Consider the following 24,842-nt stretch of genomic DNA (forward strand, 5'->3'; position numbering starts at 1 on the left):
CTTTCAGTAAGTAAGATACCAAATTACAACTAAAAAGCACGGCTTTTACAAAGGCCGATCAACTACCACAAATCTTTTGGAATTCATAACTTTCACTTTGAATGTAATGGACAACGGCAACCCCGTAGAAGCTCTTTATACGGACTTTAGCAAGGCATTTGACAGAATCGACATACCTTTATTGCTCTTCAAGCTCGAAAAATACGGAATGGAAACAAAATTTGGAATGGCTGCAGCCATACTTAACAAAACGAACACAAATAGTTCGCTTTCAGAATTCCTTTTCAAACCCAATAGAAGTAACTTCTGGGGTTCCTCAAGGTTCTCACCTGGGCCCTCTTCTTTTATAAGCAAATAGAATGCTGGGCTTTATAAAACGCTTCGGCTATAATTTTCAAGACCCATATACAATCAGGCTATTATATATTTCATACGTCCGACCAACTTTGGAATATTGTAGCATTGTATGGAATCCCTATATTGTCACACATTAAGAACGCATTGAATCTGTCCAAAAACAATTTCTTTGGTACGCGCTTCGTAAGCTAAATTGGACAGCATTTCCCTTACCATCATATGAAGCACGCTTCATTCTTATAGCTCTATTTTATCAATGACATTATTTCTCAACGCGTGCAATCTACTAAACTATTATCACAACTAAATTTTTTTGCACCCAGTCGTCAATTAAGAAATCGTGAAATATTTTCGGAAAACTCTCACAGAACTAACTACTCAAAAAATGGCCCAATAAATCGCATGATGCGTCACTATAATCAGCACTGTGAAAATATCGACATCACCATGAGCAGAAATCAAATCAAAAAACGACTAACTACTGGAAATAATGTATAGAATATATAAAAAAAAAGTATTATTAAAACTGTAGTCTACATTTTCTTGACGAAATAAATAAATAAATATAGTTTTAAGTGTTTTGAACTTAATTTATCTCGAAAATTCCACCACTTAAAGAGTTGCGATCTACAATACAGTTGTTTCTAATTCGAAATTCGGCAACAACGCGGCGATAGTGACTCCCGGTGTCTGAGAAACAACCTGAAATTGACCAACTACCACCCAATATGGGTATGCATAGAGGCCAACAATCGATCCCAGACGTCATTTCGAAGCCTTGATTGGCAACTTTCGGTGTGTGGAAAACTGCCTAAGCCAGAAGTTGTAAATTTATACAAGATGTCATTTTGAATCTTTTCAGAGTCACCATATTATTTTCAGGGAGCTATTTTATTATTTTATAACTGGCGAAACATATTGATACAAGATAATCTATCGTAATCTTGGCATCTATCAATGAAAGATTTATTTAAAAGAAGATGTTTGCTTTGAACTTATCACTTACGATCACTCACGAATACAACAATGCTAGTAATGTAACAAACTTATGTTGTTGTGGTTGTGGCTTTGCACACACACAATCCTTCTGTATTTTTTTTGCGAAATCGATTAGAGAAAGTTTTTTTTTCGTTTTCTGCCCATGTGGATGTGGCATCATCCATTGGTCAACAATACCCACGATGTTAAAACATTTTTTTATTGACATTACCACCACTGGTGGTACTCAGCGAAGAGGACATATAGAGGGCAAACCTTCCGTTGAACTGTCCATCAACCAGAAGACATTAACACCCTGAACAAGTTCGCTGAAAACCGCGACTTTCTAGAAGGTCAAAATTATGAAATAAGTTAAGGTCAAAATATGTCGATTTGCGTCCTCACTAGCACCTTTTAGCGGTGGAATGGTGGTCGAAAACACGAGATATGTGCTTAGATGTTGCTGGTGATGCTAAACTTTTTGTGTGATACTGCAATATTCAAACTGGGTGTTGCAATTCCAAACTTATGGCGGGTAGTGTACATATCTTTAATAGTAACTTAATAAAAAGTTGAGTTGGGATTCAATTATTTTTGGTTTATCTCCAACTAGGTGGGCAACCCACTCACGAGCTGATCCAGAGACCTGGTTCTTCAAAGTAAATGAATGATCTACCACTCTTTTTCAAGAAGTGGTAACTCACCCCTTACTTCAGACAAGAAGCTGATCGCTGATTATGTTGGTCAGACACCGCAAGCGAGAACCATCGAAAAACTTTACACCTCTGCTACTGAGTGCAAAGCCGCGCGCGAAATTGCAATAGAAATCCCAGCAACCATCTGTTCTCGGCTGTCTGCTCTGCTATGTATAACCATCCACCAGCCGCGAGAGCAAGCAAAAATTAACTTGCCACAGTTCACCCACAGCCATAGAGGAAACGATACAAGTAGAACGAAAAGAGCAAAAAAACTGGTTCACTGATCCCCTAAATCTAAATAGATGCAGGAAATTCGCTCACGAACTGATCAGAGGAGTCAGTTCTTTGAAGGAACGAAAGAAGATCAGTGAACCAGTTCTTTCGTGCGTTTCAGTTTCACTATCAAAACGTGTGCGTACTCGGCGGTTATCAGCCCCTGTGTCTGTGGGTGAGCTGTGGCAAGATAATTTTTGCTTGCTCTCACGGCTGGTGAATGAGTTATGCATAGCAAAGCAAACAGCCGGTGGCGGCTCGTTGCTGAGAGTTCTATAGAAATTTCGCCCGCGATTTTGCGCTCGGTAATAGGGGTGTAAAGCTCACACATGACTCTCGCTTGCGGTGTCTGATAACAAACTATAATGATCGAACAAACTAGTTCACCTTATCAAGCGGAACCGCTCTGATCCGCGTACTGTAGTGAACCATTTTTCCCACTTCTAGCTCTAACCAATCAAGAGCTCGCTTTCTGTTCGCGATGTTTATACTAGACCTATGTTGTAAATGGGCCCGTCTTTTTTTTTAGTTATATCATTCTCTCGTTACCGTTTTCTTTCGTATGTATGGAAAATAAATCCCATTATTGTTGGCCAACAGCTGAACAGGATTGGAGGAACACGACTACTCTCAGCCACGTAACAATATAAGCCGTTGCTTACTCGAATACGGCTTGGGAAGAGGAAAACCAAACCCTTTGCGTGTCGTTACTTTTCGTGACTCTCAGTTACGCTACAGTGTATTACGTTGATACGTGTTGCATCCTGCGTCTGCAACCGAGGAATAATACAATTCCATTCTGAGTTGGAAATGCTGCTGTGGAGTCTAACTAATCGTCTTTCTTAAAACGTTTCAATATTCTGAATAGAGGGTAATGAATTTCCTTAAGCGAATTAAACATTTTTTGGTATCTTATAACTAATCAAAATTGTTCTGATTTTGTTTACTGATTTATATTTTTTCATTCTATTTAGAATATGTTGGATTTGAGCTGCAACGGCACATCTACTTATAACTTCAAACTTTCTATGAATTTTGAAGCGGGTCCTTCTGGGATAAAACTAAACAGTATTTATTATTGTTTGCCATCAAAAACTATAAACTGTAAAATTTCGAGTTGTGTCAGTCTTGAAATCCACTCGTGAAATCGATTGAGGGGGATTGAGTTTACGTTACATAATTTTAGAAGAAGGGAGTCATATTGATTGTTATGTATCGTTATGATTGAGATAGTTACGCAATTGTCAAATTTTATAAAAACCGGAACATTTCGGGAGGGAGGCAAGTTATTTAGCGTTACGTAATTTAAAGATAAAGAGTCATATTAACTTTTTCATCGTTACATAGGGAGGAGGTGATCTGTAATCTAGATTATTAGTGTTACGTAATTTGTGTATGCCACCCTAATAGAGTCAGATCGTTCGATGTTAGAAGGACATTCACGTATGAATTTAGCCTCAGTTGAATGAATACACCTCTCCATATAACTAGTCCATGGCATGGTAAAGAAGAGCAGTAGAGGGAAGGATAAAAGTGTAAAACTCCGTCACTTAGCACGGTGACCTTTCTGCCTTCCTTTCAGTCACAGTCGTTAAAGATGCAGAGGAAAATTCGATCTCTGGCCAACAGTGATTGCAACAGTTTCTTCCTTCCCTAACCGATCGTAAAGACGTAGTCGGCGCCGTTATTGATCTCTATAAGAAGTAGAAGCTATTGAATTGTTGTACATTGAAGATAAATTACCGGCTGTTCTATATAAGCGCTGGTAGCAGGTCTTTTTTACAGTGACATGGTATGTATCTCAAAACTGGTCTCTACAAAGTCTCTTTTTTCAACAAAAGGTCTCTAAAGTTTCTTTTTTAATCTACAATTGTTTCTTTACCATCTAAAAGTTTCTTTTTTGCATTTGTCGTTCAATTTATCGTTTGGAATTTAGTAGTTGAGTAGTATCAGTGTACTAAGTGACAGTTCGCTGTTGTTTTTAATTTTTTTATTATTTTAGTACAATCTTTTTTTATTCTGAAATCAACAAATCTTGTTCACAAATCGATAATTTTTTCGCTTCTTAGTTTGATTTTTTTCAATATAAATTTTTCTTATTGTATCATTTTGGTTCCTTTTTGTTTGCTTTTTTCAGGTATTAGGTTCTATTATATACAGGTATTGGTCTATACAGGGTGTCAGGGAGCCGACTTGAAATCATTTGAGGGGTGATAGAGGACCCTATTTGATGAAAAAAATCCTTTTATGCATATGGCCAAAATATAACTACTGCAGAGTTATTCACATTTTCAGTTTTCGGTTATGTTTGCCTTGAACGAGCTCTTGCACAAAAAGTTTTGAAGAACTAAACTGCAATTTTCTCTCTAAAACGTGTGATAAAGATGGGTTTTGTTGTTAACTAAATTAAACATTGAAGTCTACTCTATAAGGTGTTCTTTGACACCAAGCATCTAACTCTTTCAGTTAAGCTGCTATTTCACTTTAAAAGCTATAAGCTGCACCTTCAGAGCAGTTCCACAAAAAATGTCTCAGTTTTAATATTTTTTTCAAATTGTCATTTTTCTTCACATAACATTTATTTGACACGGCACAAATACAATTTAATGTTTAACGGCGCCAATTATATCTGATGACTTAAAAACTAAAGCAAATTTTTTATCCTCGCTGCCGACTACGAGCTGAAATTAAGTCTAACTTAAAACTAGCATGGGATTTCCAATCAGTGTTTTGTTGTTCAATGGTCGTCTGATAATCGTCGAATGGCATGTATGGATTCGTTCTGCTGAGCCACGATGTCGTGAGTTGGGACAGAGGCTCGTAGTCCTTGGGTCCTGGTTCTGTTGTGCGGGGTCTGGTTGCTGGTTTTGTGCTTAAGGTTCAAACGTGTTCTTGTCGTTTTGTTGGGTGTAGACGGAGGGGAACGGGACTAGACTGGGGCGTGGATGGATTTCAGGAAAACGTATATAAGGGACATGTAGGATAGGTCACGGCTCGCCAAGACATCACGAACAGGAACAGCCGGCTGTCTACCCTCGGCCTGCAGGGAAGCTATTAATTTAGACCTGGCGTCACGGTGTACAGGGCATGACCAAACCACATGCTCTATGTCGTGATAACCTTCACCACAGGCACAGATACCACTTTCCCCGAGCCCAACACGACGGAGGAGCGCGTCAAATCTATAGTGATTGGACATAAGCCGGGACATCACGCAAATGAAATCCCGACCTACATCCAACCCCTTGAACCACGGGTTCGTCGATACTTTGGGGATTATGGAATGTAACCACCTTCCCAATTCCCCTCTGGTCCAAGCATTTTGCCAACTGATGATCGTATTCTGACGTACAAGTGCGAAAAATTCATTAAAGGCAATTGGTCTTTCATAAATATCACCGTTTGTTGCGCCCACCTTAGCCAAAGAGTCCGCTTTCTCATTACCCGGTATCGAGCAGTGAGAAGGGACCCACGCTAAGGTAATCTGAGTAGATTTTTCGGATAAAGCACTCAGATGTTCCCGTATTTTCCCCAGGAAATACGGAGAGTGCTTAACATCTTTCATCGATCGGAGAGCCTCAATGGAACTGAGACTGTCCGTAAAGATGAAATAATGGTCCGTGGGCATTTTTTCGATAATCCCTAGGGTGTACTGAATTGCAGCTAATTCTGCGATGTAAACAGAAGCAGGATTATCGAGCTTATGGGAGACGGTTAAATTGTTATTGAAGATACCGAAGCCAGTGGACCCATCAAGAAGTGATCCGTCAGTGTAGTACATATTGTCGCAGTTGATGTTTCGATATTTATTGGAAAAAATTTTAGGGATCTGCTGCACGCGTAAATGATCCGGGATTCCACGAGTTTCTTCTATCATGGATGTATCGAAAAACACAGTAGAATCAGAAGTATTTGATAAGTCGACACGATTTGGAATATTCGAAGAAGGGTTAATATTTTGGGACATGTGATTGAAATACAATGTCATAAAACGGGTTTGAGAATTAAGTTCGATTAACCTTTCAAAATTTTCAATCACGGGACGGTTCAAGACCTCACATTTGATTAGAATACGAGAAGACAGGCTCCAGAAGCGGTTTTTCAATGGTAGTACTCCAGCTAAAACCTCCAAACTCATCGTATGGGTCGACTGCATGCAACCTAAGGCGATACGCAAACAACGATATTGTATTCGCTCCAGTTTGATCAAATGTGTGTTTGCTGCGGAGCGGAAGCAGAAACACCCGTATTCAATAACAGACAATATCGTTGTTTGGTAAAGCCTTATAAGGTCTCCTGGATGGGCTCCCCACCATTGTCCGGTTATTGTACGAAGAAAATTCACTCTTTGTTGACATTTTTTCATCAGATACCTCACGTGACAACCCCAGGTGCCTTTAGAGTCGAACCAGACACCAAGATATTTGTGTACCAAAACCTGAGAAATCGTTTTACCCATTAATTGTGTTTGAAGCTGAGCAGGTTCATGCTTCCTAGAAAAAACTACTATCTCAGTCTTCTCCGGAGAGAATTCGATACCTAGCTGTAAAGCCCAAGCAGACAAATTGTCCAAGGTATCTTGCAATGGTCCTTGCAAATCGGCAGCTTTGGCTCCTGTAACAGAGATTACACTGTCGTCTGCAAGTTGTCTTATCGTGCATGAATTTGCCAGACATTCGTCGATGTCATTTACATAAAAGTTGTAAAGAAGGGGGCTTAAACATGAGCCCTGGGGAAGACCCATGTAGCTAATGCGAAAAGTTGCCAAATCGCCATGCGTAAAATGCATGTGCTTTTCGGACAACAAGTTGTGCAAAAAATTGTTCAAAATTGGAGAAAATCCTTGTCGGTGAAGTTTACCCGAAAGAATGTCAATAGAAACGGAATCAAAAGCCCCCTTAATGTCCAAGAACGCAGACGCCATTTGTTCTTTACGAGCATACGCCAGCTGAATATCTGTTGAAAGCAACGCAAGACAATCATTCGTCCCTTTGGCACGGCGGAAGCCAAATTGAGTTTCTGATAGTAGACCATTTGATTCGACCCAGTGGTCTAAACGACGGAGTATCATTTTTTCCATCAATTTCCGGATACAGGATAGCATTGCAATCGGCCTATAAGAGTTGTGATTAGAAGCTGGTTTCCCTGGTTTTTGGATGGCGATCACCTTCACTTGCCTCCAATCCTGCGGTACAATGTTTTGCTCCAGGAACTTATTGAACAAGTTCAACAAGCGCCTCTTGGCATTGCCGGGTAGATTCTTCAACAAGTTGAATTTGATTCTATCTAATCCAGGCGCGTTATTGTTACAGGACAGGAGGGCAACTGAAAGTTCTGCCATCGTAAAAGGTGATTCTATCGCGTCGTGGCCCGGAGACGCATCGCGAACAATATTTTGCTCAGGAACAGAGTCCGGACATACTTTCCTGGCAAAATCAAATATCCACCTACTTGAAGACTCCTCGCTTTCGTTGACCGTTACGCGATTCCGCATTCTTCGGGCTGTGTTCCAAAGAGTGCTCATCGATGTCTCCCTCGACGTCTCGTTCACGAACCGACGCCAATATCCACGTTTCTTTGCTTTAGCCAAGCTTTTAAGCTTGGTATCAAGCTCCGAATACCGTAAATAGTCGCCAGGTATACCTCCCGTCTGGTAGGCCTTAAACGCGTCGGATCTTTGCGTGTAGACATCGGAGCACTCTTGGTCCCACCACGGAGTGGGAGGCCGTTCTTTGATCGTTACGCCGGGATATTTCTTCGTTTGGGCTTGCAACGCGGCGTCGAGAATCAAGCCCGCGAGGAGGTTGTATTCTTCAAGTGGTGAATGATGTTGAATCGACTCGACCGCTTTTGAAATCATTTCCTCGTATAACTTCCAATCGACATTTCGTGTGAGGTCATACGGAATGTCAATTGGTCGCATGCGAGTTGACCCGTTAGTAATTGAAATAAGAATAGGCAGATGGTCGCTACCGTGAGGATCGAGGATTACCTTCCATGTGCAATCCAACCGTAGCGACGTCGAACATAAGGATAGATCCAAAGCGCTTGGGCGCGCTGGAGGTTTCGGGATACGTGTCATTTCACCGTTGTTTAAAATAGTCATGTCGAAGTCATCGCAAAGGTTATAGATTAAAGAGGAGCGGTTATCATTGTATGGGGAACCCCAAGCCACGCCATGAGAGTTGAAGTCTCCCAAAATCAAACGTGGCGAGGGAAGAAGTTCTATTAAATCAAAGAGCAGCCGTTGCCCAACCTGTGCTCTGGGGGGAATATATATTGAGGCAATACAAAGCTCTTTACCTTGTATTGTCATTTGACATGCGACAACTTCGATGCCTGGAATCGAGGGGAGGTTAATACGATAGAAAGAATAGCACTTTTTAATCCCTAAAAGTACTCCTCCATATGGGGTGTCTCGATCAAGGCGAATAATATTAAAATCATGGAAGTTGAGATCAATATTTGAAGTAAGCCAAGTTTCACAAAGGGAAAATGCATCGCATTTGTTTTTATTTATCAAAACTTTAAACGAATCAATTTTTGGTAAAATACTTCTACAATTCCACTGTAAGACAGAGATAGAATCCTTCATATACGCAGTTGAATTAGGCATCGAAGGATACAATCGCTGCAAGGAGAGGCCATTGGGCAGTCAACTGCTTCAAAAATGATCTAACTGTTGGGAGGAATGCTGTAAGAAAAATTTTAATTGGATCGGGTACATTGAAAGTTTCAAAAATCCAGTCCACAATGTCAGAAAATTTCACTAATCCAGAGTTTGTTTCATCAACTGGGAGTGTAAAAGGAGCAACTGGGGTTTTAGATGTTCCTGGCAGTGCTGGGAACTCCTTCTGGGACTTTAAATTTGCCAGCCCAGGAGGAGTTTGCTTCGGTTTTTCCGCAGCACTGTTTGGTTTGTTTGTAACCTTCATTTCACTTTGAGAAATCTTAGGACCTTTTCTGGGAAGTTTAGGAGAGGAAACACTTTTCCTCTTTCTAGACTCCCCAGGATTGGCGTAAGATGCTCCCGCTGGTGAATCGTCAGAATCGGTTTCCTCAGAGGGCAACAGATCGAAGGGGTTCGAAGTAACGGGAGAAGTGGTAACGGTCTTCTTCAGCATGTCAGCGTAGGAACGCTTTGAACGCTCTTTGAGAGACCGTTTTATTTTATCCCTGCGCTGCATGTACACCGCACATGTCGAGAGCTCATGCAGATTTTCTCCGCAGTGAATACACTTTTCAGCATTAACACTGCAAGAATCTTCCGCATGAGACTCCCCACACTTGCCACAACGTGCCTTATTGCAGCAGTAGGCGGCTGTATGGCCTAACTGCTTGCAATTCAGGCAGTTCATGACGCGGGGCACGTAGAGCCTCACAGGGAGACGAACCCGGTGGATCGAGACGTGGCTTGGTAGTGCAGACCCGGCGAACGTAACTCGAAACGAGTCTGACGGAGTGTATACTGTTTTGCCACCGATGATCGATGCTGACCGCAATTGCTTGCAGTCGAGCACCTTTACTTCGGGACACGTTTTGTTCTTAAAGCACCCTTTGGCACTTTGCAGTATACACTCGACGGACAGACTCGAATCGGTTATGACACCGTCGATCTCCACGTCTCGTGCGGGTATGTAAACGCGATACTCGCGTGTGAAGAGCTCAGAGCAAGCTATATCGTTGGCCTCTTTCAGGTTACCGACCACGACACGGAGCTTGTTAGGCCGGACCTTGGAAATTTCGGTCACGCCCTTGTACTCCTTCGTCAGGTCTTTAGAAATCTGCAAGAGGTTCAACTTTTTCGATTTCGGTCCTGCCTTTGGCCGAAAATAAACAGTATAGCTGCCCTGGGCTCCGTCTGGGTAAAGCCTGGGGCGAGGGGGGACTGAAGAATGAACAGGGGAGGGGGTAACAGAAGGGTCAGGGTCAGGGGGGTTCGGGGATGGTGGCGCGGGAGGCGAGGGATCTACATCCATCGCGCTATGTTTAGCGCACTAGCGCTGACAAGAACACGTACCTTTTTATTTCTCCCTTCCAGTAAGGTTGGTTGTCCGATCGTTCGAAGTAGCAGCCGTTACAGCCAGCAGCACCAATACAGCAGCACCAAACAGCCACCAGCAGCGAGCCAGGTGTGAGATCACTCCACACAGCGATACGACTCGCTGACACTGATGGCTTCTTCTTTTTCCTCGTTTGTGTCTCGTCCACTGCTGTAGCACAATCCAGCCAGCAGCCAAATCGGCTTACGCACCAGCTGGCAGTCACGATGCGAAACAGTTGCACAAAGAAACGACCTTGAACCCGGATTTATTTCACTCGACCAGGCAAACAATGCCAACACTTGTTCACACGTCTTTTGTTTTATACTCTATCGGACCGATCACCAAACACGTCCAGTACTGATGCGTGTTCGGCACAGAATGAAAATTGTCATTTTTGATTTGGCTAAAACTTTGCATGGACGTTTCTATAGCCAAAAGCTGCCATTCTGTGCTCTTGGTTTAATTTTTTGGAACACGACTCATTTTTGAGAAGCTATTGAAAATGCTACTTTGGAAAGGTATTGATGTTTACGAATATTTTTAGAGCCAATACAGTTTGTTTTATCGGTATGACGTCTTCGACAAAGTTGTAGATAACAATTTTGTCTTTCCATAAAAATATACACACTAAAAAAATTATTTATTTTGTGAAAAAGTTAAAATAAAAATTAAAAATAAATTATCTAAAAAATCTCATTTTTTTTAAATCTATTTTTTAATAAAAACTACAAAAGAATACCTAAACAATGTAACCGGTCCGATAATGGTTTAGGTTGGAGTTTTATAGCACTGTTTTGGCTGCATTAAGCACTATAAAACTTTGATAAAACCAATATTGTTACTAGGGAAACTTATTTACACTTATAAAAAAATAAAGTCTATCAATACATGCTAGTGCAACTCAAGTATACATTTATCTGAATGTGTTTCAATATATATCACGGAAAACGAATCAAGCTGCTCATTTACGGGCCTAGCGCATCAATGTTTATCAGTATGCTGGTTCGAATTGACTTCCCTGCATGTTGAATCAAATATTGTCGAAGAATGGAACCCAAGATAATATGCGTACAAATACAAATTGATTGATCAAACTGTTAATAAAAACGCTGAGTGCTCAAATATTTATCCTTCAACTGTTGGTCAGTTGCTTTCAGCTAGAAACGTTTTTATTGATTTGTAATTCGTTTCGATTACTTTGTAACAAAGTGGAACCCACGGTTAAACGACTATTATAAAGGAGTGTTGTGATGAAAAAAAGTTAATAAAAACTGTTGTTAGGATAGGAACCCAGAAGTTACGCATTTCTGCATAAGCAAGGATAACTCTTTCTGAGAATCCTAGCAACGCAACGATTCCTGGTATCAGCATTCAGCAACGTTGGGTAAATCTATACTCCACCAATCAGACAGACGTACTTTACACACATCTTGTTATTACTTATCAGCATCACGCACGCACGGTCAAAGAAGATTATTCACAGTTTACATATCGTCCTGGTGGTTTTAAACGTGAACTTGTGTGGCTTTCATCTAGCATTACTGCTGGCATTCATCGTACCACAACTGAAATCGTTCGCGAGTGCGGCTCGGGCGAAGCTCAAGCGAACGTTCGATTCTACTTAACTGCGCCCTCCGTGAAGATGCTTTGCTGCCATTCATGTTTATATTTGCTCTTGCATCGAGCTGAAGTGGCTCTAGCATTAACAACCGGCAAACTTAACTCGCAACTCGATATCGAACAGTGCTCTTTCGAGGGGGCTCAAAGTATGCCGTAATGAAGAATAATAAATAAAATTGGTTTGCGAGATAAGTGTTTGGAAAATTATGTTGCTTTATTGCGGAAACATTGTCATGGACAATACTGGAGCATTTATTGGCGAATCTGCTGAGACAAATGAGTGTATTGTTTCGATGTTACTTGAAAATAAGATTAGATAAGTTAAAAATCTCACACGACAATAGCATTAATCATTGCTGACATCATCGTCCTTACATTTTTCATTTGTCCACACACATTTGTCTGGTACTGTGAGAAGATGCGGTTCAGTGAGTTCTGAACTCCGTCGACAGACTGTTCTATCAAATACGAGTAGCAGCAAAACCAAGCCAGGGTGAATTTGCATACAGCTCAGCACACCACACTTCCCACATTTCTTTGCTGCGATAAAAAAAAATGTAATCAACCCATAAAAACCCTCGCACTGCACTAGTGACCCACATAAAAGCTATAACAAACCAACAACAATATAAAACGCAACCGATTGGCGTGAATAGGTTTTTTTAACCAATAATTCCGCCGAAAAATTGATCCAGTTCGCCACTTGCAGCACTTGCTTGCAATTATTAGTTCGGTTTTCCCATGGAAATATAAAAATGCACTTCATCTAGTGCTAAGCACCCGATGATTAACCAACCGAGCAGCAAGACGGTAAATGGTTTTATTGTGTCTAAACCAATATTGGTTTTTTCCCATCCGACTTCGGACCGTGTTGACCTGGTAGTCATGCTGATGTTTGCTTAAAGTGGAGCGAGAATAAGACATCGATCGAGGATAGGTTTGATGAACATCCATCACTTATTACAATTATCAAGTTTTCGCAATAGTTAACGGATAATTGAACTGTATTTTACTTGTTTGGGAATAACCAAGCTTACTGAATGCTTGTCTTGATAACGACGGTACCAATCTTAAAGAAAAAAAAAACGAGACAGACTTAAATTTACCACTCTCGCTGAAAAAAAAACCGCTTACCAAGAGGTGCTAAAATCCTACCTAGGAGCACACTATTCAGTGCTCGCACGGTTGATAAATTACGATAAACGCCAATCAACTAATTGATTCCTTTTTTTCTCCTCGTTTTGCAGCTCAACTATGCAGACAAGCTTCCGGCAAACGGTAAGCACTACCACTCGATTGTACTCCGATTCAAGTTCCCGCTAAGCCGATTTGCTACAGATGTTGATAGAAACTATCGGCTCGTTGGATCCCCACACTAGCAGCAGCCTCCAGCCACTTGCTGTACAAGAGTCAAGCAGCAGCGAGCAGGGCAACAAAGCATAAAACCTCTACTAGCTGCTCCTACACTACTAGACTGGCCAGCAGCAGCACTTATTCTTCAAGCGAAAAGACATATACTGTTAAAAGGTAATGGCTGTAATCTGCATATGGGAGAATTTTTTTTCCACGACTAAAATTCCTATTGTGCGAGCAAGGGTTGTCCTCAAGGGTATCCTCGTAACCGATGTGTATAATAATGCGGAAGCAGCTCACACACAGTCGGAGAAGCTTATAATGTGGCTTGGAATAATTGAAGTGCATTTAAAGGAGAGCAAAAAAGTTATTGTTTGGTTGATTTATTTGCTTGTTTGACTCATATGTGACTTACTTTTATATTAGAATATCGCAAAATGATTTTATCTATTCTTTCCTAATCATATAATCATAGTATTGAAAAGATATAAAATGCACTAAGTACTAGTGAGCATGTGAAGATGACGTTTGCACTAGTCTTTTTCACATGCTTACTTTAAAAAAAACGTATTAAATATTGAAAAACAATCATGCAAATACCTTTCTTTGATGATGGCTGAAAACGTTCCTTATTGTATAAATATACTACAAGAATAAGCTAACAGAGTGTAAATTTTTCGCAATCAAAAAATCGCAATAAAAAAACTCAAAACCTGTATTTGCTTTTACAGTTCTAATATGATTCGAACATTGTTTTGAATCAGCATTTTAATTGTTTGTTTCTCGTGGGTGCGTATTTTTACTATGCTCCTATATTCCCACTGGTAATAGTCCGTAACGATGGAACTCTCACCTCTACCCTGTAGTTATGACGTAATTTATGGCTGTCGCTTTTAGATATCTCATTCCCCTTGCAATCTGAACCTTTCTTATTCTTTATTAAGTTCTATTTCATGCCATTTTTCGTCTGTCTTTCTTCCGTTGTTCTACCTATTTTGACCCGAATACATCACCTCCAGATGAAATTGGCCACATAACGATGAAACAGTTCACATAAAAGCTACTTCTCTTCTGCGAATCGAATAACAATACGAACATGGAGCTAATTATAAATGATTTCTTTTTTGTTGCTGAACAATTCTATGCAATTATTAGAATAGTTAAAATTGCGAGATTTTTGAAATTCAAACGACACGGATTGCGCTAGAAAAAATTCTGACCGTTATCCTCAACCTTAATTAACGCTACTCCTTGTTATAAACTGTTTCGAACTTCTCTCAATCTGATTCTATTGTTTTGCGTGATTTTGTTTTTTTCTACCCTTATCTATAGTGTTTTTCGCAATCCTCTCTTCTTTTTATTTTTGCTTTGTCCCTCCAGTTATCTTTTGTTATCTATCGTTCTCTCGAGCTAAAGGGTAAGTCGATAATTATTGTGATACTTTCAAACACGGGTAGTAGGGTGTCCCAAAAAAAAATCAATGTTGAAAAGGTCAGCCCTAAATTGGAAGATAATGTTATATATGGCATTTTTGTAGCGCATTTCGACTTTATAAAAAACAGTTTTGCCCAAACGTGATTTACGAAAAACTGACTTTTTTAAGCTACAAAACTACTCTTTTGCACTTTTTTCAATTCTATTCGAGGCCTTCATTTTCGTTTTTTCAGAAATCATGTTTGGGAAACCAGAAAATAATTTTTTAGAAAGTCGACATGTTCTACAAATCTAACAGCCTAGTACGTAGCTTTCTTCATATTTAACCGGAATTATCCAAATTTTGCTCAGTACCCTTCAGAATGTTGCTTATATATCCGCTCAGCTATTAGTCATCAGAGATTCTGGTCGAGCTAGAAGAAAATTAGCAAAGGAAAGAACGCTGTTTGCTAGGTTGTTCTAGGTTGTCGCCTTGTGACTTGGAAAAATTAAATTTAAATTTAAACATACATCATTCAACCGTCGTAGGGATCTTCTAAAGGTTCGAGTAACGATTCAGCGTCCATATCAAGTGGAATCCGAACATTTCGACGCGGGACGTAGTCAAAAAAGCTGACCATCCAACGGACCAAGCAACGATCAGGATTGAAACATGCAAGGTGCAAAAGTCTCCCATTGATAATTTCAAACCAATCGAACCTCGGGATGTGGAGCATCAACGCGGTCAAAGTTTCACTTTCTTGATCGATGAAAAAATGTATAGAAATTGTCGACATGATATTATCTTAATCGATTTTTCTTAAACAAATGTCTTAGTAATGCATAAAACTTCGAGATCTAGAGTTGTCTCAAAAATAAATTCAAAAAAAATCGCCTCTCCGTTTTTCAGGTCGAAATTCCTACTCATTTCGCTGCAATAGTCGTTGCTGTTTCTCCCACGGAAAAAACACGGTGTCTAGCATCAGCACTTTATTTCGAGGAGAGAATGTCGGGAAAATATACTATTTCAGAATATACAACGGTAATTTGCATCAAATGTATGTTCGTCTGTGGAAATGGGAATGTGTGACTATACCTGATTCTAGGAAAAAGGCTGCTGCACGATTGAGCTGGAATTTAGTGTTGGGACTTTTTTTCTAGAAGACATTTTTTTTTGAAACTTACCGCTAAACGAAATTCAAAAAGCCGATTTCCATTGGCATGAACAACAACTCGAATGTTGTTCTTGAACTGACCATCGACTGAACTACGCAACAGTTGATCTAATCAGTACGTACGTTGCACAATAAGCGGTATCGTTAATAGTGGCAGCAAAACACTACATCTTTTATTCTCCCTCTTTTATATTCTTCCGCAGGCATATCTCTATTACAACGTAACCCGTATTGAGTAAAGGGGGGCACGTCAAACTATTGTTTTCTTACGTAAGAAAAACATTGGTAATGCAGCTGTTCAAATAACCATGTTCATGAAAGTGTGGACGGTAAAATTCATAAAAAAAAAATTACGGAAGGATGATTAACTCGAATTAAAACGAAGTATTATGCTTGCTTCAGGATGATAAAACTATAATAAAAATCTATATATAGTATATATAGTAAGATTTTACTAGGGGGAGGTATCAAAAAAATATACGATGTCTTACAATGGGGGGAGGGGGGAGGGCTGAAAAAGTGGAAAAATATGCTTACGTAATTATTGAACGGCCCCTTACTTCAGGCAAAAAGCTGATAGCTGATTTTGGTGATCAGGCAGCGCAAGCGAGAGCCATGTGAAGGCTTTACAGCCCATTTACCGAGCGCAAAAACATGCGCGAAACTGCAGTAAAATTTCCAGCAACCAGCTGCCATCGGCTGTCTGCTCTGCTATACATAACCCATCCACGAGCCGCGAGAGTTAGCAAGAATTAACTTGCTACAGTTCACCCACAGGCACAGGGGCTGGCTAGCGCCAAGTGCGCACACGAATCTATAGCAAAAACAATATCGCACGCTTATCCTGGGGGCTAATAGCGGTCTCGATCAACTATATTAGTTGAGAAAATTCGTTATCGATATTATTTTTGGCTCATTTTGCATGTGTAGAATAAGTACAACGATACACCGTGCCTCAGTGCTGAGTCGAGAAAACTTCCAGCTCGAAAACATCCTCGACTCGATCGGGAATCGAACCCGATATCACAACCGTGTGGGAGTGCTAGCCGACCGACATCGCTAACCACAGAACCACGAGGATTAGCAAAAGTAAAACAAATTAAACTGAAAGAACTGGTTCACTAATCTTCTTAATCTATATAATGCAGACACGTGGATGCAGGTCGCGAGCTGATCAGAAGAGTCAGTTCTATGAAAGAATAAAATCTTTTGATCTCTTGGCTCTTCGCGAGCCTGCGAGTTGATGTTAGGAGCCAGTTCTTCTGAGAGCGATCAAAAGATTAGATGCCATTTTCAAATCCAAGATGGCGACTTCCGGTTTTTGGTGAACATCCGAAAATGACCGAATACCCCCCAATGTAGGTATTTTCGTAATAGTGATGAAACCGAGAATCGACCTGAGACATCGTTTGGAATTCTAAAATGGCGACTTCCGGTGTCTGGAAAACTGTCGAAAATGACCAAACACAATCCAATATGAATGTTTCCGATGATTCGTCGTGCATCTGCGAACTATAAACAAATCAAAAGGTCAGTCTTTGGATGTATGTGAAATCAATGAAAAATATTTGAAATTATTTAAGGGGTTATATACCTTTTTGGTCGAGAAAAATGAGAGAAGTTTGAATTTATTTTTGAGCGTATAGCATCATTTTTATTGCATCAAAGTGGTATTTTCCTGAAAGTACAGTTTATCAACAACAAAAAATACGTTTGATTTTGAGATATACCAATTATTATTGAAGTAATGGCCGTTTCCCCGAAACACTTTTTTTCGCAGAGGCTCGCGGTGATCCTGATAGAGACTCAGTAGGTCAACTGAATTCAAAAAACGTATATTATTTTATTAGTTTAGAAGTGTGCCGTGTCCTTGAACGATCGCTTTTATGAGTATTTTGTTTCCAGTGCAAACGGAAACGTTTTTCCCAAAAAATGCACGTTTTGAGCGCTAAAAATTGCATTAAATTTTTTTTTGCGGTAAAATATAACTGTATGTTTCAAAAAGCGATCGGTAAGGACCGGCGAACTTAATGACGAAAATTAAAAAAAAAGATGAAGGAAATCGGCTCAGTAGTTTTCCCGCAATCAAGATCACGGCAAAGTCATTTTTCGAAAAACACTGTTCCGAGATAATCGCGTTATAAATTTCAAGTGTAGCTTATGCGGCCGTAGCGAGGCGTGTTGCAAATCGCTCTAACTTTCTCCTTATTGCTCAGATCTTTATGAAAATTTGTAAAAATGTTCTCAAGAGGTTGTAGTTCAATTTTTTGAAAACTAAAATGGTATATAACCCCTTAAACAAAGAAAAAATGGGCGAAACGAAGTTTGCCGGATCAGCTAGTTATTTATACATTTTGATGACATATTGTAATGATACAAATAGCCCCGTAAGTTACCTACACGATCATGAAACTGGTTTAGTTCTTGCAGTGACACATTATTTTTGCAAAATTTCCTTACTTTCAAAATAATTTTTAATATTTTCTATATCTTTGCAAGTAAAAAGTAAATTGGGAGCGGTAGAGCCATGTAACTACTAGATTTTACATGTTACTAATAACGCATATTCTAGCACATGTAAAAGTTGAAGGCTTCTTGGTCATGCTTCTCTATGCTTGAAGAAAAAAGACGATATCGATTTAAAATCGATCGACAAAAAAGTACTTCGAAGTACTTCTTTGAATCTCGCTTTTTCTTTTCATTTGGAATATCCTTCAAACTCTTACAATGGTGGCTCGAGTTAGCTCTTTCAACCAGAATTCACGTTTTCGAATGACACTTCTGCAACCAAGAATGAGCAATTTATTGTACGCCGGTCCCTTTTTTTATGTATATTACGTAATTAATGTATAAAACAGCATAAAATATTCCCGAATTAATCATATGTAAATGTTTTGAAACAGTTAAATGTATAATAACAAAAATTAATAGAGATTTGAATGAACATAAATATGAAACCTCATTGTGGTGGCGTTTAAGTAACTTTTTCGTCACCTAGAAACTATTTAAATATGCTTTGCAAGCTTTCCATGTCAAACTGGAAAATATTCCAGGAAAATTATCATTTCATACTTTGTACAGAGAATTTGACGTTTGAGATATTTCTGCGATCACGTATGTAACACTCTTCATTTATGCAAATAGGAGCTCTTTAATAACTGGAAAAAAATTCACCTCGCTCGTTTCAGTTTTCTCTTTTGATCTCTATTCACATCTATCGCTCTCTGTTTCGTTCTCTGGTTTATAAGTTCTGGATTGATAAGTTCATTTATTTGAAGCACAATTTGAACTAGTAACTGCCTGTGGTCAACGAAAAATTGGAAATTACACACTTAAAATTTTTTGCCGAGTCTCAGTATTTTTTGCCGGGAACGGCACCACTGAGTGCTCTGTTAAAAACATAATGACAGCTGTCACATTTGTACGTAAATCTCGGTTCACTTAGCTGAAATTTCGGCACAAAATATCCGTAATCTCGGTAGTGATAGCTCGGTAATATTTAATGCCATAATTTCAGTTAGGTTGAACCGAGATTTACGAAAAAATGTGACAGCTGTCATTACTTTTGTAACCGAGCACTCAGTGGTGCCGTTCTCGGCAAAAATAACCGAGACCCGGCAATAAATTTTGAGTGTGTAGATTGCAGTTTTCCAAGAAAAATTTGAATTCTCTTCGGGAGGTTTTGGATAAAACATCTCTCGTTCATCTGTTGAAAATATTCATTTTTACAAGCATTATGAAATTTTCAGTTTTCGCATAAATTTAGTGCAAAAATCGTGTTATTTCAAAATACTGTTTAAAATGAAAACATGTGCTATTAAGAAAAATTACAGGGGTTATGCCTGAGCCACGACGCATATTTGACGTAGGATCACGTTAAACCAGTTTAAATAAATTTGGTATTTGGGACGGTAAGGGCGATTCTATCTAGTGGTTAAAAGGGTAAGACCGCCCACCATCTGTTGAGGATAACAAATATTTTTAGGACCAAAACGATTGATTTTGTCGGTATAGTATCTTTGGCAATGTTGTGGATAGTATTTTTTTTTTGTTTAAAAAAAATATACACTGTAAAAAACCTGAAAAAAAGATTTTCTTTTCTTAGTTTTAACTTTCTTAATTTTTTTAATTAGCCAAGCTCAAATCGATGTTTAATAAGTGATAGATTTTTCAGAATTGAGGGGTCTCAAGATATTCAATCTATAAAATACACAAAAACAATTAAAAAGTCAAGACGTTTTTTTTTTTGACGGTATGACGTCTTCGTCAGAGTTGAAAATAATAGTTTTGTCCTTCCAAAAAAAGTATACACTGTAAAAAAAATTTAACGAAAAGAAGAAAAATAAAATAAAAAAAAAATTTCAAAAACTTTTTTCGAAATAGTCATGTTTTTGCCTGCAAAATCTACAAAAGGTTAGTTAAACTCTGATGGTAGTTTGATCATGGAGTTGAAAAATTTAATAACTAAAAAAAAACATTTTTTCGGTTTGTTTGGATAGTATAGAGTCGTTAGTAAATGGCATAATTCCGACAGCTATTCTAAAGCAATGCTCTGACTACCTAGTGGTTCCATTGACATGTTTATTTAACTTATCACTTCAGTAGCAACGCTTTCCGGTGGCATGAAAAATTTCGTGTATGTTTCCAGTTTTCAAGAAAGGTGATAAATGCAACCTAGCGAATTACAAGTAAACCTCGATTTTACGTACATTCTCGTTTTTGAAATGTGCGTAAAATCGAATTGTGCATAAAATCGAATCAAAATTTTTTATATTTTTTACAGCCCAAAATTAACTTCCGCGATCGGAAATGTGCAAGAAAACATGTAGGGGTCTTCCAATTAGTATGTAACGCTCGAAAGGGGGGTTGGAAAGCTTGACAACTCATAGAAACAATGTTAAGGGTCCAAAAAAGAGAGTGACATAGGAGCAGGGTCGAAGAAGGTAATTATTTGCGTTACGTAAATAATAGACAAAAAAAAATCGAGGGTGCGAATAATCGAGGGTGTGTATAATCGAGGTACAGTTATACCTCGATTATACACACCCTCGATTATACACACCCTCGATTTTACGTACTCGATTTTACGCACATTTTACCTCGATTTTACGCACACTTTTTTCAAACACATTTTTAATTTGTATGTTTTCTTCATTAAATTGTGCGTAATGAAGAGTTATATATATATTAGACATGGTTCACTAATAAGGGACCGTCCATATAGACTGGGAAATCTGCCGAAAACCGGGAGACAGTAAAAACAAGACCTCTTTTGCGAAACAGTGAACTTTTTCAAGGTTGTATACGTGTCTAACGCGTAAAATATTTGACGTCGTACGCACACAATCTCTTTTGGAGTAATTTACTAAAACTTTTATATAAAACGTGTACTGTTACAAGATAGAGGAGCTGTTTCCAATGCCTCCTTAGCAATAGTATGTGGGTAAAAATAAATGTGTGAGTCACACATATACTCTATCTCTCTCTATCTCTCTCACACACACATACACACACGCACACGCACACATACACATAAACGCACACATACACACACATATACGCACAAATATACGCGCATACATATACGCACATACATACCTACATTCACACACATATACGCACATCCACACACATATACACTAAGGTCGCTTTTTACGCGGATTTTTACGCGGGTTTTTTTACGCGGATTCCGGAATTTACGCGGTTTTTTTACGCGGATTCCGGAATTTACGCGGTTTTCTTTGCTCGGATTTCGGTTTATCTTCAGATTCCGGAATTTACGCGGTTTTTTTACGCGGATTCCGGAATTTACGCGGTTTTTTTTACGCGGCACGTATCCCCCGCGTAAAAAGCGACTTTAGTGTACGCACATTCAGACACATATACGCACATTCAGACACATATACGCACATTCAGACACATATACGCACATTCAGACACATATACGCACATACACACACACATACACATACACATATATACTCACATACACACACGCCCATTTCATTGTTTTAAGTAATCCCTTCAGAGCATTTTGTTTATGTTCTGAGTGAATTTCCCACGGTAGATTAGAGAACGTCTATTATTTACGTAACGCAAATAATTACCTTCTTCGACCCTGCTCCTATGTCACTCTCTTTTTTGGACCCTTAACATTGTTTCTATGAGTTGTCAAGCTTTCCAACCCCCCTTTCGAGCGTTACATACTAATTGGAAGACCCCTACATGTTTTCTTGCACATTTCCGATCGCGGAAGTTAATTTTGGGCTATAAAAAAAATTATAAATTTTGATTCGATTTTATGCACAATTCGATTTTACGCACATTTCAAAAACGAGAATGTACGTAAAATCGAGGTTTACCTGTATAACTGTATAGAGGTTTAACCTCTTTGTGTGCCGAGTTTAAAGTATTCGAGACAATTATCAAGGATCCATTGTTTGCGGCCTGCCAACAGTATATCAGCACAGTACAGCACAGGTTTTTCCCGAAGCGATCCGTAGAAACTAACCTGGTAGATTTTGTATCTTCTTTCACGAAAAATATGAGTGAGAAAGCTCAAGTGGACACTAGAGATGGTCGGGTATGGGAAATTTGCTACCCGTACCCGACCCGTACCCGACTCATCGAAAATTTTCAAACCCGTACCCGACCCGAACCCGAAATCTGGTTTGTTTAAAATACCCGTACCCGACCCGAACCCGAAAAACATCTATTCTAATTACCCGTACCCGACCCGTACCCGATAGAAAAAAAACGCCGAAATTGCCGGTACCCGACCCGTACCCGACCTGTCCTGTTTTTTTTTTTTAATTTTTTTTTTGTTCAACATGCCTGGGTAACTCGTAGGGTAACGGGGGTATTTTGGCCAGCTTTGGGAAGTGTTCGCACAGTTCATTAAAAACAAACACAATTTTTCAACATAAATACATACTCTATTATACCATTGTTAAAAACTAAGTGTCTATTTTAATATACACCGTTCAACAATGCAATATATTTAAAAATATCCTAGAAATATCAAAATTTCTACGAAGTACTAAAAACATATTTTGGTCCACCAAATTTTTACTTTGGCCCACCTGTATATCTACAGACGTGTATGGAAATAGTTCGGACTAATAATATTTAAGATCATCATCGGTATTTTTAGAGCAAAATAGTGGGTTTGAGGAGAACATCCTTCTGCTGTGATTTTTTTGTAAATTTTAGGCATCTAAAAAGGAAATGATTTGGCTTATAGCGGTTTGACAGGCATTCTTATCTAATTTCATATCGTTGAATGTGATAAATTAAGAAGTAATTACCTGTAAATTGTCACAAGCTGCTTCTTTGTTCACGTGCAACGGCCGAACGGTAATCAAAGCGATGTCAGAACTTGACATGGCCAAAATATATTTGCTTAACCACTTTTTCAACTTTTTCCAACATGTTAGAGTATACAAACTGTTTCTATGACATTTTATTGATGTTACTACAACAACGAATTGTTTCAAAAGCATACATGTTTGTTACAATAGCTTCCGGACGTTGACTTGTATATTACCACTTCCTCTTGACTTTGGGTTGACTCAGCCATGACTTTGAATATGTATGAACTAATTCCAAAAAAACACTACCTAGAGCCAGTTTTTCGCCGAAAATTATAGTGTAGTATGATTCTTATTCAATGTTGCATTCATAATTTTCTAATATTAATTGAGTTTATCAGATAAAATACGAAAAATGTTACCGGGTGGGCCTAAAAATACATGTGGGCCAAAATACCCCCGTAACCCTACATTTTATGCACTGATTGTCATATGTGGTTTCTCGAGATGATGGCCGGAGCCAGGCTAGAACCGAGTGTGCGTGTGAACGAATGATAATGAACCCAGAGTTTCAGGCGGGTGGTCCACTATAAGGAATCGGTCCACTATGAAAAGTGCATGTCTGGTAAAGTTTAAAATAAACGACGAGTTTTATAAACACATTAAAGGGTCAAACGAATTTTAAAAGGTCAAAATTAATATAGTTTATAACTTGAGAAAAATTTGATAATTCACTGCATTTGCCAAAAACCTGTAATTTTGAGTATAGATTCGGTGTCATTGATAAATTCTAAAAATCAGTAAAAAACAGATATTAAATAAATAAATAAATAAATATTTAAGTGCTTAAGTCCAAAATATGGGTGCAATATCATAAAATTTGATTTTTTTATAACTTTTCAAAACTCGGCATACTGACGTTTTTTGACATATTCAAAAAAAAATATATCATTACTTTGAAACGCTCTGCAGCTTCAATGATAGCTTGATTTTTTTTTTGGCCTCGAAGAAAAAGTTGATTTGTTGTTTGTTTTATCACCTATTATAATATACAATATTGTTTTAATTTTTATAAAACCAATTTTTTTTTTGCGAAATTTGGTTGATTTGAGGAGTTGTGCAAAAACTACGTAAGCTGTTTTTGTAAAGAGGACGCCCTGTGGCGTTGCTTGTGGTTGAAGATCATATAATTCTGTTTAATAAAAAAGTTAGGGGAGAAGTGCTAAAACATCATGAAATATTAAGTCACGTGCTTTATGAACGTCTCCAAATAAAAAGTGGAATGGAGATTCGTGTTCAGCACCCCAAAATTAAGTATATACCATATTTTTGTCGTATTTATCGACACTTTTTTTACTTGGCAAGCATTTGTATTAAGTCGCCCCACTGTGCAATGCTCCGCGGTTTTCCTGACAGTTATGAAAAAAGCCCGACAAAAACTCCATTTAAATCAAAACCGTTGCAGGAAGAACTATTCAATTTAACATTAGAAAGCGATAGCATGATGTCATTCCCTTGGTGCATAGACTGCCGACAACTGTCAGAATAGGTATTTAGCGATCTCTCGTTGAATTCTCACAATGCACGAAAATTGAATTACCCGTACCCGACCAATTGAGA

The 24,842-nt window shown here is 38.7% G+C and overlaps 1 protein-coding gene across 2 annotated transcripts in view; it reads left to right on the forward strand.

Moving 5' to 3' along the window:
• Positions 1 to 24,842, forward strand: part of LOC129726599 (extracellular serine/threonine protein CG31145) — a 217,329-nt gene that overhangs the window by 185,201 nt on the left and 7,286 nt on the right. For both annotated transcript variants that reach the window (XM_055683503.1, XM_055683501.1), the window contains one exon: positions 13,219 to 13,498. The gene's annotated coding sequence lies outside the window, so the exon portion shown is untranslated. The remainder of the gene's footprint in view (positions 1 to 13,218; positions 13,499 to 24,842) is intronic.

Source organism: Wyeomyia smithii, chromosome 3, assembly GCF_029784165.1.
Source record: "Wyeomyia smithii strain HCP4-BCI-WySm-NY-G18 chromosome 3, ASM2978416v1, whole genome shotgun sequence".
Classification (NCBI taxonomy): Eukaryota; Metazoa; Arthropoda; class Insecta; order Diptera; family Culicidae; genus Wyeomyia; species Wyeomyia smithii.